Here is a 14,139-nt window from a genome sequence, read left to right on the forward strand (position 1 = left end):
TGGTGCTCATTTCTTTCTTTTACGTTTTTTCTTTTCTCTGAAATTTTCACATTTTCCCTTTTCTTTCATTCCTCTCTCTCTTTCAATGTGTGTATGTGTATTGTCTTGTCTCTTCTGAAAAAAAAACAAAAAACAAAAACAACAAAAATAGAAATTGCAAACAAAGATACTGTTCATTTAAACCTAATAGTAAATAGTATGGCTGCAAAAAATAACTTAAGGATGGGGGGAAGTACATATATATACAGTATATGTATATGTATATATAATTTGAATGTGTGGGAATTGACAGCACAGAAACTCGTCATGTTAATCACTGTTCTTTCTCCAGCCCAATCTGCCCGGTCCTTGAATGCCGCCTCATAAGTCCACATGACCTGTTATCTGTAATATTGTCCACCCTGCTATGAGACGATACAGTGTGTGGGATTTCACATTAATGTTGGTGTATACATGTCTACATACATTAGCCCCATACAGGACAAAGTTGATTTACAGCCTCCTGCCATGTTGGTGAACTGATGTATTGGTAATATTTAAGGACAAGACTCAGGGCGAGCCCGTGGGTGAGGTCCTCTTCCGGTCTCTTCATTTATGTTACATGTTCCTTCATCTTCTCTCTTGCTGTTCCTCAAGCCATTTTGTCGTTTTCCTTAGCTCACTTCGTCTTGTCTCGGCCTTTTGTTGATGTGTGTCTGCTTTTTTTTTGGAAGCATTAACCCTTTAAATGCCATCAAATACACAATGCACAGGCGATGGCCCTTTAAGACTAACATGCACTCACTTCAAAACCTGCTCCTGCTCACGTGCCATTGGGTCGTCTCCATCGTGTATCCTCCCCATGAGTTTTGTGGACAAAGAGATTGTTTCATTTGATCTGTTGGACAGTTGATCTGGTCATTTTTACAGAGAAGGAGAAAAAGAAACCTCACTGTTTGATGTTGAAAAGTGACCAACCACTCAAGCTGTCAGGCCCATGTTTCATGTCAGTGTTCAGCTTTAGCTTTAGGCCCAAAGCCCGCTCAATCAGGTATGACCAATGAGAGTTTATGTGTAATGTCCGTGTGTCAAAAACTGTGCATTGCCCATCATCATGATATTCAATGAGTTGATTGAGATACCTTAAAGGAACAGTTTGACATTTGGGAAAATACGCTTATTTTGCTTTATTGCTGAGAGCTACGCGAAAAGATCAATACCATTTTTATGTCTGTATGCTAAATATACTACAGCCAACAGCAGGTTATCTTAGCTTAGCTTAGATATGTTAGTTTAGTTTTGCATAAAGACTGGAAAAAAAGTGGAAACAGATTCCCCAGTTTTCTCAAAAGTAAAAAGTAAAATCTATGCTCACCAGCACCCCTAAAGCTCTGTCTTAAGTCTTTTAAAAAGTCTTAAGAAGTACTGAATTCAGTTTTATCCTTAAATGGCCTTTGGAAGTACTAAAACTTCTTGAATTTAATTCACACAATATTTTCTCTAGGCTGTCCCGAGACATAATATCCCAGGTGCTACTATTTTAGAGGTGCTGGTCGAAGGGTTGTGTTAGTTTTGGACAGAGTTTGGGCAGCTGTTTACCCTATTTCCAGTATTTATGCTAAGTTAAGCTAACTGGCTTTAGCTTAACAAATGGACAGATATGTGAGTGGCAGAGAAAGCCACACCTGCAAGTCATAAGCAGGTCTCAAGTCTTTAGCTTAAGCCTCAAGCAAGTCCCACGTTACTATTCTAGCAAGTCAAGTTGAGTCTCTGCTATAAGAGAAGTCAAGTCGTTACTCAGGTCAAGCAAGTCACAAGTCATGTTTTCAAGCAAATGCTAGCTTTCTAACTAACGTTTGACCTGCTAATGAGTTAATGAGTTAGCTAAAAAGACACATTCTCATACCTTTCTTTAAGGGTTTTGTAATGACAGACAAAGATGGATGTTTTGGTGGTGCTGTTACTGAATTTTGAGCTGCAGACCTTGCATACCACTGTTCTCATTAACTAGTGTTATTGACAACGTAATTCATGAATCCAAATTTTATTAGTTTTGGACTAGCTCGAGTCTGAAGCTTCAAGATTTAAGCAGTGAGATTTAAGCAAATCCAGTGACTTTTGATAACAAGTCAAGCAAATCATAAATCAAATTTTAAACTAACTTTTGGTCAAATGTTAGCTAGAAGAACTTTAAATTTAGAAAAAAAAACTCAAAATTTAGAAAATTGTATATATTTAATTATAAAAATTCAAGAAAAGTCTCAAGTCATAAATACTAAGTCAGTGTCAGGTTGAGTCTTTAATCAGCGTAAACCAAGAAAGTCCTTAAATTTGTGACTCAGGCCTTGTCATGTGACTTGAGTCCTCCTCTGGAGAGTGCTAGGCCTATTACGCTTCTCAGTGAGAAAGCAAACAAGTGCATTTCCCAAAATGGTAAAATATTGCATTAAGACATATTATGTTTAAGGGCATAACATACTGCATGAACACACCCCAACAAAAAAAAAAACAGGAAAACATTTTGAACGCCACCCCTTGTGACGACGAGCGCAGCGCCCGTGACATCACATTCCACCGCAACCTTGCTGAACTCCACCTCAACATTCCATGGAACATAACATTCCAAACATCACATTCCAGAATGGGTGTGAGAGTGCCCTCCTGTATCCCATGTTGCACTAGGTGTGGGTGAACCGCTGACTTCATGTTGCCTCAGAGCGTGACTGCAATGCAATGCAAATCTGGACCCCCAACCTCCCACCCCCCCCTCCCCTCCTCTGTTGACTTCTCTCAAGTTATCAACTGGTCCCAGCACCAGAGAAAGGCAGACAATATGCAACAGACTGCCATGTGCGACACCTGAACCAAGATTAGATGTAGAGTCTTACAGAGATGCAAACACAGTGAGAGAACATGTCTGTCCTGCTAGTTCTGTTAAGGATGCACGCAGGGCTCTCTGGGAACATCCTTACCTGTACAGAACCCTGTCTTCTTGAATGCTCATCATCATCGCCACCACCCTGACCTGTCGGAGTAGGCGGGTGGTGACATTGTATTGGTCTGTCTGTTTTTGAAGCATGCATTTGGTATCATTAATGTCACTCTTTATGTGTTGGTAAATCATTTAGGCTACTGTCACTACTGTGTGCTATGATCTCTCCACATCTGCTCTCTCTCTCTTTCTCTTTCTCTCTCTCTCTTTCACACACACACACACACACACACACACATATCCTGTTCAACTCCGACCTATTCTATTTCTCTTAGCACAGCTCTGTCAATGCTTTCTGCGGTATACAAACACACACACACACACACACGCACACACACACACACACACCGAAACAACAGGCGGATAATCTACGGTGATGTAAATTTGACTGTCCAGTTCCAGCCATCTCTGTCCATCCGTCCAGCCATGTTACATCATGATGTTGTGAGACAGTTGCACAGAAGGCAAAACACAATGTGAAAAAGAATATATTATATTTATCAAAATTATAAATTGTACACCTGCACCACTACTGTACAGATCGCCCAAATGTGCACATGTGCATCTTTGATTTACAGGTACTATGTTCCTGTTACACTTTATTTTTATGTTTCTTTCTTTTAATCCTATTGCTTTCTGTGAAGAGAGGAACAACAAACTGGAAGCGCTTGTATATTATTATTATGATCATTATTATTATTATTATTATTATTATTATTATTATTATTTTAGATTTTCTCCATTGGTGCTCCCACTGATGGAAAAAGACAGTTGCACATTCTCCTGAGCATATTCCGAGGGCTGTGTTTTCTGTCCATTGAACAGCCCCTGAAGTGTGCAGAGGTGTGGAGATGCTTATAGTCTCTTAAGACCAGAGACACCACTCTGTAAATAGAGAACAGGAGATACAGATGTACCTCATTATGATCTAAAGGACTGGACAAATTGGAGACCCAGGGAGGACGGAGAACTGGAGGGTGACGCAGAGCTAGAGACTGCAGAAGTGCAATGCATCTGTGCGTTGTTTAGGCTGCTCTTTTAGATCTGCTACAAGTATTTACTGCCATGGTACGATGGGAAGAAATTAACCTTTTACATTATTCATTATACATACTGTTGTAAATATTGTGTGTGGAATGGTCCCCCTTCTTGCACAATGCAGTGCTGTTCTGCAGACAGAAAATGCAGCCTTAACTGTGCTGAAATGAAAAAAGACCAAAAAAAAGAAAAAAAAACAACCATAAAGACTATTGAATATATTAAAGAGTTACCTGCCTGTTATTTAAGCGAATAAATATCTATATATGAGAAAGAACACACCTGTATACTGTAGACTAAATCTGTATGGAAATCTAAGAGAATTTAATGGGAATTAAGTCCAACACCTTTTGTCTGTATGAAAGAAAAAAAATACATCAAAGTATTCTACAATAATAACTTTGACAAAGTCTGTGTGGTCCTGTGTTGTTTGTTCACAACGATGCAACACTGTGAAAAGTGACACTTGGACTTTTGTTTTGAAAGAGATTCAGCGTTTTTTTTCTCACCATAATGCCTCGAGCAACAGCAGCAGCTTTGTGTTTGTGGAGTATTTACGGTTGTATGCACGGAACCGAATTGTTTTGAGGTGGACTCAGGATGTGCAATATTTTCAATGTTTGATTTTAAAGTAGGCTCCCTTCAAAAGGTTTCAAATTATATTGTGTGTTTTTGTAATCCAATTACGAGTTACACAAAATACTATGTAGTTTGTGTTCAGTAACTGACTACATTTTTAAGCAATATGACTGAAATGGTATCAATACTATTAATACTGTAGTTCGACCTGCTATGAAAATTTTTATCAGGCTGTGGTGAGGATTGTTTGTTCAGTTGTGTGAGTGTGACGATTGGACTGTGTTAAACCATACGTTACATCCTGAGGGCTCATGTCAAGACGCACTACAAGGTATGCTCATATCTTCATATATTTATTGATCACTTCCAATATCCTTATATGATGCTGGCTTTGGTCAGAGGTGCGCAGCATTTAAAAGTATACTGTTATTTGTCCACTGTATGGAGCACTGTTGTGTTGGATGAACCTGAAATATTATTTTCCAGTCTACTTGAATCTTTCATGAAATGACCTGTGTCCATTTTGAGATCTTGGAGTAGGAGACATCTCTACACTTCTTCAGTTTTTTCTCTGACAATCTATACTATGACAGTTTCTCAACATACTTCACTGTGAGGTTTATATGAAGACATACTATGACTTTTTATGCTATTTTGGATGACATGCTTTAGTATGACAATTTTATGCCTTTTTGAAGACATACGATAGTTTGATATTTTCATGACACTTCTGGCCAGCATAATGTACATAATGCAGTTTTGAACACCAAACTGTAATATTTTTATGTCACTTTTGACCACATACTATAGTATGACAGTTTTTTTTTTTTTCAAAGATTATTTTTTGGCATTTTTGCCTTTATTGATTAGGACAGAGTGACAGTGTGAAAGGGTAGAGAGAGTTATTTGCCTTCAAATAACATTGCTTGCTCTGTCCACTGAGCCACCAAATGATGATTTTATGCATTTTTTTGGGTAACATACTGTAGTATGACATTTTTCATTTTTGACATCATAGAATACAATGAATTTTTTATACATTGTTGGATGACATACTACTGTCTGACGTTTTTATGACATTATTGATGACATACTATTGTGTGATGTTTTTATGACATTTTTGATGACAGACTATAGTCCATCCATCCACCCATTTTCTTCAGCTTATCAGGGGCCAGGTCACAGGGCTACACATGGAGGAGAATATTCCAGACACCCCCTCTCCCCAGCCACTAATTCCAGCTCCTCCTGGGGGACCCTGACCAGACAAGAGCATCACAACACTGGGAGGGAGACCCTAATACCTGCCTTCTACCTTCTCTTCAGCCGCTCCTGTAAGAGGAACAGCTGCCCCCCTTGACTGCACCGTAGCGCTGCTGTCTGCAGCCGTCTGTAGCCGTCCCAAAAATCACCATTACAAATTTTGATGACTTACATAAGTATGATTTTTTTTGGGACTTTTTGCATATTTGGACAACCTACTATAGTATGATATTTTTATGCCATTTTTGACAAGATACTATAGTATGAAGTTTTTAGGCCATTTTGGACAACATACTGTGGTATGACGCATTTTCATTTGCATTTTTTTCTACAGTGTGATGTTTTAATGCATTTTTGGATGACATACTACTGTATGACATTTTTAAGCTATTTTGGAGGACATACTGTAGTATGACATTTTTAGGCCATTTTGGACAACATGACATTTTTAGGCAGTTTTGGACGACACACTATAGTATGATGTTTTTTATGCCATTTTGAACAATATACTATAGTTCGATGTTTTTATGCATTTTTGGAAGACATACTATAGCACAAAGCTTTTAAGCATTTTTAGACAACAAACTAGTATGATGTTATGCATTTTTGGACAACATAGGATAGTATTATGTTTTTGTGCATTTTTGAATGATGTAGTATAGTATGACTTTTTTGCCATTTGTGACTACATACTTAAGTATGTACATAAGTATGACATTTTCTTGCTTTTTTGGACGACATACTATAGTATGATGTTCTTATGCCATTTTGGACAACAAACTTTATAGTATGACGTTTTTATGCCATTTTGGACGACATACTATAATATGACGTTTTTAGGCCATTTCGCACGACATACTATAGTATGTCATTTTTATGCATTTTTGGACGATAAACTAAACTATAGATAAACTATAGTATGACATTTTTAGTAGTATAGTCTATAGTAGGATGTTTTGATGTATTTTTGGATAAAATACTATAGTGTAACTATGTGATGACTTTTCGGACGACATACTATAATATTACGTTTTGATGCATTTTTGGACAACGTACTATAGTATGAAGTTTTGATGCCATTTTGGACGATATACTGCAGTATGCAGTTTCATGCCATGTTTGGAAGACATACTATAGTATTACATTTTGATGCATTTTTGGACGACATAGTACAGTATGAAGTTTTGATGCATTTTTGGAAAATCTACTATAGTATGACTTTTTTATGCATTTTTAGATGACGTACCATAGTATGACGTTTTAATGCCATTTTGGACGACATACAATAGTATGACATTTTGATGCATTTTCGGATGACATACTATAGTATGACTTTTTTATGCATTTTCGGACAACGTACTGTATTATGTAGTATGACATTTTTATGCATTTGCAGGACATGCAGCTGGCCTCGGTCAGTTTGAAAGTTGCAAACTCGGCTTGAGTTTGATTCCTCCATTTCTCTCTCTCCATGAACAGCTGGATCATCTTCTGACACCTCATGTGGCTGAGATGAGATCACAATGATGGCTTATCAGGCTTTGTCTCATTAGAAGTCTGTCTTTGTCTCACATTCTCTCTCGTGCAAAGTCCTCTGGTTCTAAATCATCATTTAGGACACGTGTAGCGCGGGCTGTTTCCAAAGTTCTCTGTTTCAAGGTAAATAAACAGCAGCCCACAGCATCTCAGGGCTGCAGCAAAAGCAGCCTCCTCTTTGGGCAAAAGCCCAGAGCCAAAAACCAAAGTCCGTCGACTTCACTGGGGTTATAGTTATAACCCCAGTTATTGTGACAAAAGGGGGTGTAGTCCTCCCCTCTATCACTTCTACTGTTTCAACTGTCTAGATCTAATTTCTTCCTAAAGTGTTGATAAAGTTCACTACAGGCCTTCAAATCTTCATTATTTGAAATCATGACACTCTCCTCTGCTGATCGATACCAAACACTTATGAGAAAACCAAATAATTATTTGGCAGATCATTAACTAAGTAAAACAGTATTAACCATGTTTAACAAACATAACGAATATGTTTGAAAATAAGTAAGTGTAATACCACGGTGTCAAAACACTGATATAATCAAAGGTTATTAAAGATCCTATTTGAGTAAAGGTATACAAGTACTAGCATCAAGATATAACAAAGAAAAGCACAAATTGCATGATTACAAAACACTACAGCATCTGCACACAACAGTGTAAAGGAAGGATAATTAATAGAGGTCTAGTAGATAATTAAGATACACTGCTACAGTCTGGAGATGTGCGGGTATGTCACGTGTTGGTTGTGCAACAAAGACATAAATTGTCGGTTTCTATGATGTAGGGATCTCCTGATGTCTCCTTGAGTCTGCTTACCCCAGATGAGTCGTAAGTTAACTCAAATTGTCAGTTGAGCAGTAAAATCTGTCGTAATTTAGTTCTGCTTACAAGAGCCGTAAGTTCAACAAGGCAGTTCGATCCATTAGCTGACCCTAAGGTTCATCTAAGGAATCTCCAAAAGAAGTTTCAGTTTTGGGTAGGCATTTGAATATCTTCTCATCAAGAGTTGTCCTCATCATCAACTACAAGGCTTTGCTATTATTCAGGGCTCTCACCTCTTTCCAAAAATCACTGTAGCTATTAATTTGCAAGTGAGTCTGACCTCAGTGTGTTCTCATTCCTTTTGATAAATCTAAGAGCATATTTAAAATTTGCATTAGTGTATTTCTTATAATCAAACATGGGCAATGTTTCTCTCTACCTGACTCTGCCCATGCTTTAAATGCCCTTCTAGCCTCAGCATGTAGTTCACCTACACAGTCATTCCAGCCTGGCTTACCCTTTTACTCGTTGCCCTTCTGTTTATAGAAAGGCTAACTAGACAAGGACAGGGCCTTCACAATAGCATCATAAAATATACACAACTCAGTACTATGTTTCGGGTTCTTCCAATTCATATCACAACACACTATGGCATCTGTTTACCAACATCACATACTTCATCAATACAATATCCTCCAGTAAAGTGTCAGTCTGAAAACTGTATTCATTAAGATCCTCCTTGGTTAAAATGGACCAGTCCACTTTCTCTGCATTTGTATTACTCTTCACAGATGTTAACATGGGTAGATTATCTACATGTAAAACTATTGAAAATGGCACTTGGTCGGTAGTGGCCAGTCCATAGTTAATCTTAATGTATTCTATAGAGCCATGTGCATCAGCTGTACATATACAGTGTGCAAGCCATGAGGTTGTATGCTAAGCTTCACTGATATAAGTATAGCTATTATCAGGCAGGGGCTCCTTACAAGAGAGGACTAAGCCAACATCAGAACAAAACTGCATTAGGTGATTAGAAAAAAAGAGATTAGAATCAGAAAGATCATGTCTTCCACAACATAAATGCAAGTAGAGGTAGTGATGGCGAGATGAAGTGTCATGAAGCATTAAAGCTTTCCATCCAGTTGGTTCACTCATGGGCCGAAGCTTAACGGTGCTTCATTTGCTTCATTTGCTCTACTGTGCCATCAAGTGGACAATAAATGTAAAACAGGCAGAGTGATTATAATGACACCATTGCTTTGGTGCGTGAAGCTATGAATTGAATTGTGCTTAAATGATAATGCCAATAAACCAATAACATACCCATTGATAAGCTTGAATAGATTGCAAACAAACGCACAATAAAGTCCGAAGTCAACAAAATGTAAGGGGACAGTGGAGGTCATTTGCGTTTCGTTGCCCCTTATATTTCAATCGCATGCCAAAGCCGCGAACCATTTCCTGGATCAGTCACATGGTACAGCCAGCTCCCGAGGCTTTGTACATCACCACATACGTCATCTATACAAGCCTCAATACGCGCTCCACAGAAATCTTCATGAATTACTCGACACACTTTGAAGCCTCGACACAGAAGGACACTAGGCAGAGGCATCTTCCTGAATAAAAGACATTATACAGGCCAATCTACTGAGGTATTTATCCTCATTTTTGGGAGACTCAGAGCCTCTCAGAGACTCTCAGCTGTACAGATGTTCAAGATGACTAACTTTTTTATCTTTAAAGCTGATTTCCATTCCAATAGCTCAGTCAACATCCAATCTTACCACATTAACCATTTGCTCATACTGCTTATTCAATAAGATGACAACTCCACCTGGGACTGGCCATGGACTATTTTAGTGGTAAGGTCTGTGGTTGATTCACCAGCCCTATAAAAGTCATCATGTAAAACATTAAGTCTTTCCAAGTCCTGTTTAGCTAAAAATGTCTCCCAAAAACACAATATATCACAGTTCCCCAACAGCTTGTCCACAACAAAATGACGTGCTTTATCTCTGTCACTGTGTCCAACCCGCAGGCCTTGCCCATTATAGGACACAACGCGCAAGTTAATTTAGTAAGTTCATATCTTAACAGCTACTGTCGTTACTGTCCTTAGCCAGGGCGCTCACCAGGCTGAGGCTGCCATGAGGAACAGCAGGTGTTAACGCCTAATGATGCATATCCATCCTCCCGTCCGACCACCACCACATAGCCACCACTGCCTTTTACAACTCTGGGCCTGCCAGTCTCATAGTAATGGTGAACATAAGTCCCAGCTGGCCAAAGTTGTCATCTGTACATATCAGCTAACTCTTTGCATTCAGCAGTCACATGAAAAGAAGTAAATCTGTTCCAAGTTGACACAATCTTCCAGCATGAGACTGAATTATTGCCCAATTTCTCAGACAAATAGATACGTGTTGGCTTCAAGATCGGGAGAGAATCTGGTAGCAAATACACTCATCAGTTTAGTTGTAACAACACAAATGTTACTCAGTGCCTGACAGGTCAAATCAAGTCAGTTTTATTAATAGAGCCCATTATCCCAAAACACGGTTTGCCTCAGAGGGCTTTACAGTGTACGACATCCCTCTGCCCTTAGACCCTCACATCACCTGAGTAAAAAATCCCGTAAAAGAACCTGGGGAGTTCTTCTTCGGAAGTAACAGGGAGAAAAAAAAGAGGAAAAAACCTCAGGAAGAGCGGCAGAGGATGATGAGGGATCCCTCTTCCAGGACGGACAGACGTGCAATAGATGTCGTAAATAACAAATGAAATACAATAATGGCAAAAAGGAAAGACTGCCTGTGCCAGTTATCCCCGTATTCCTCTTCTCGCGTCTGGTCTGAGTTTGCACAGCCTGGGGTTTTGGCTTCACAGCCACATTTTGAGGCACCGACTTTAATCGCTGACCTTCTTTCACAACAACAGTCCTCCAGTTCTGTGATACTCGACCTATGGAACACTCGACCCTGGGTCTGATCCAGGATCCCCAGGACCTCTCCATTGTGGCCACACAGCGTTCAGTTGTCCTGGTAGCTGCCTGCAGATCTTCACAAGCTGGAAACCTCCATACATATACCGTAGCGTTCCCACTCTGCTGAGCAATGCTGAGGTGTCCATCCTGCCAAAGCCAACAGGTGGAAGCTCATCCAGGTAATGCGAAACAAACCTGGGAATGTTTTCCCCACATTCATTAAGCACCTTCACACATGCCTTGATATTATTTGTATCCTTCTGATGACTCTTGTGCGAAACACAGCATTGCGGTTTTTGGGCAAACTTCGAAAAGAACCCTCTTTGACTCCTCAGTCCACTCAGATGAGAAGTTATTTGCAGCCAGCAGCACAATTTCATCATTGCTAAGAGTCTTCATTTTAACAACTAAAAAGTTCAGAAGCTCATCTTCCACTATCACATTGCCACTCGATGTTTTAGGTATCTCAGGTTTTGAACGTTGGCAAGCACCTCCACCTGCACACACACCAGACTCCACCATCTTTTCCATGCTATAGTATGAATTTTTTTTTGCCATTTTGGACGATTTAGTATAAAATGACTTTCATATGCTAGTTTGGATGGCTTAATATAATATAATTTGGTCAGTTTCAGTCCCTGCCTGTTTGATTACTTTGCTTTTTTTGATTACTGTGAATAAAAATAATTGCTCTAATTTTGAAACATGTCTCTGCCTCCTCAGTGACAAGGCCGTGCACTTCACCCTTTTTTCTCAAACCGTATTTAAGGTTCAAGTTGTATTTCCAGAGGTGTATCCCCCGGTGGCGTTGTTCAGTTTCTCTCAATTCTTCTATCATAGAGCCCCTCGCCAACATACGCAACCCTAACTAAACTATACCTACTTTTGGGTTTAGAGGTGGATGCATTTGCGTATGGGGCTGCAGCAGCATATCAGGAAATTTTATGAAGAATCTGTTGCCATCCAGTACGATGAGGATGAAATGTAGGTGGATATTTCAGCAGGACAAAACATTACATATTGCAAAGGACGATGTCTCCAGAGGAATCAAAATAAAGGCGTCTCATTGACCCTATAACCAGTTTCCAACCCAACAAGAACATTTGTGGAAGAAACTGAAGATAAGGAAGCAGCAGCAGGCTTTAAGGAATAATACAGGCATGGTCTGTTTGTGGAGGAAATGTCTAAAATCCCACCTGAACACAGTGAGACTAAATTCTTCATACATGAAGCATTTTGAAGATGGCATTGCAAATACCAAAAAAAATTCAGCTGGCGTGTTCAACACTTTTTTCATCTATTCTTCTTAATTGCATATAACTTTTTTTTAGGAATTAAATGGTCTTTGTTTTTGTTTTTACCTGCATGGTTTTATTTAGTTAATATCAATGTCTGGGGTTAATTTCATGTGCATAGCTGCGTTGGAAAAAATATTTAATGAAAGAAAATATTGACATGTTGAATACTTATTTCCCCCGCAGGTTCATCTCAGAAAATTTGAATATTGTGAAAAAGTTAATTTTTTTTCATCAATTATTTAAGGAAGTGAAAATGTAATATATTCTAAACTCATTACATGAACTAAGATGTTTCAAGCATCTTCTATGATAACTTTTATAATTATGGTCTACAGCCAGAAAAAAAATTGATGTAATTTTTTTTTTTTTTTTTTTTAAAGTATTTCAAAATATTAGAAACCCCAAACCCACCCCACACCACTGATGTAGGTAGTGAAGGAGCCCCAACCAAGTACTGAGTATATAAATTAACATACTTATCATTTTTGAATGATCTTAGGAAATGTTCTCATAATATGAGATACTCGATTTCTGATTTTCATGAGCTAAAAGCCATAATCATCAAAATTAACAAAAAAGAAAAAAAAATCTTTGATTTACGTGTTATGAAAATACAATATATGAAAGTTTAATTAAATTATTTTTAAAAAATCTAATTTTTGGGATACACCTGTATATCAGTTTTGCCTGCACTGTCAACTGTTTGCTACTCTTGTATCATAAAAGCTCCAAGTGTTAATTTCTGTACAGTGGTGCAAAGTAACTATGTACATTAATTAAGAGCTTTACTTCAATACACTTTTGACATACTTGTACTTTACTGGAGTATTTCCATGTTAGGCTACTTTACACTCTACTACATTTATTTAAAAGCTTCAGTTACTTGTTACTTTACTAGTTGAAATCAATACAAAATAGAAATAAACTTCTAAATCATAATAACCTACCCAGCACTATAGAAAGTATTAAGATTAGCTTCACTTTTACCAGCAGCAAATGGTGTTCACACTCTTTCAAATATCAGTTCACAATAACCTAAGTGATTAACATTTCAGAGGGTGTCATCTACAAATCATTTTCCAAAGTCAACCTACACAGATCTATGAGACATATATAATTAGACCTACACAGACCTATGAGATATATAATTAGACCTACACAGACCTATGAGATATATATTAGACCTACACAGACCTATGAGATATATTATTAGACCTACACAGACCTGTGAGATATATATCAGACCTACACAGACCTGTGAGATATATTATTAGACCTACACAGACCTGTGAGATATATATTAGACCTACACAGACCTATGAGATATATATTAGACCTACACAGACCTGTGAGATATATTATATTATTAGTGTGTTGAACGACTTTTGGAACAGCTCTCACCTGTGACCTCATCACAATTTAACCATTTAGCACATGGATAAACATCACTTTTCTTGTGCTGCATTCAAATGCCTTTCACAAGTCTCTGAAAACTGACAAAATTGGTTTGATTTTTTTTAAAAACATAAAAATGCAAATTTCTAATAAATAGTTGTGCAACAAGAAAATGACTTAAAATTAGCTGGGATTAGCTTATCATTGTCATTTTTAAATTGTTGGATTTGTTTTCCTTTTAAATAGGAATTTTCTTTTTTCAACTTTTCTTTTGTGTCACTTATTAGGTCATTTTCTTATTACTTCTT

This window comes from Plectropomus leopardus, chromosome 8, assembly GCF_008729295.1.
Source record: "Plectropomus leopardus isolate mb chromosome 8, YSFRI_Pleo_2.0, whole genome shotgun sequence".
Taxonomy (NCBI): domain Eukaryota; kingdom Metazoa; phylum Chordata; class Actinopteri; order Perciformes; family Serranidae; genus Plectropomus; species Plectropomus leopardus.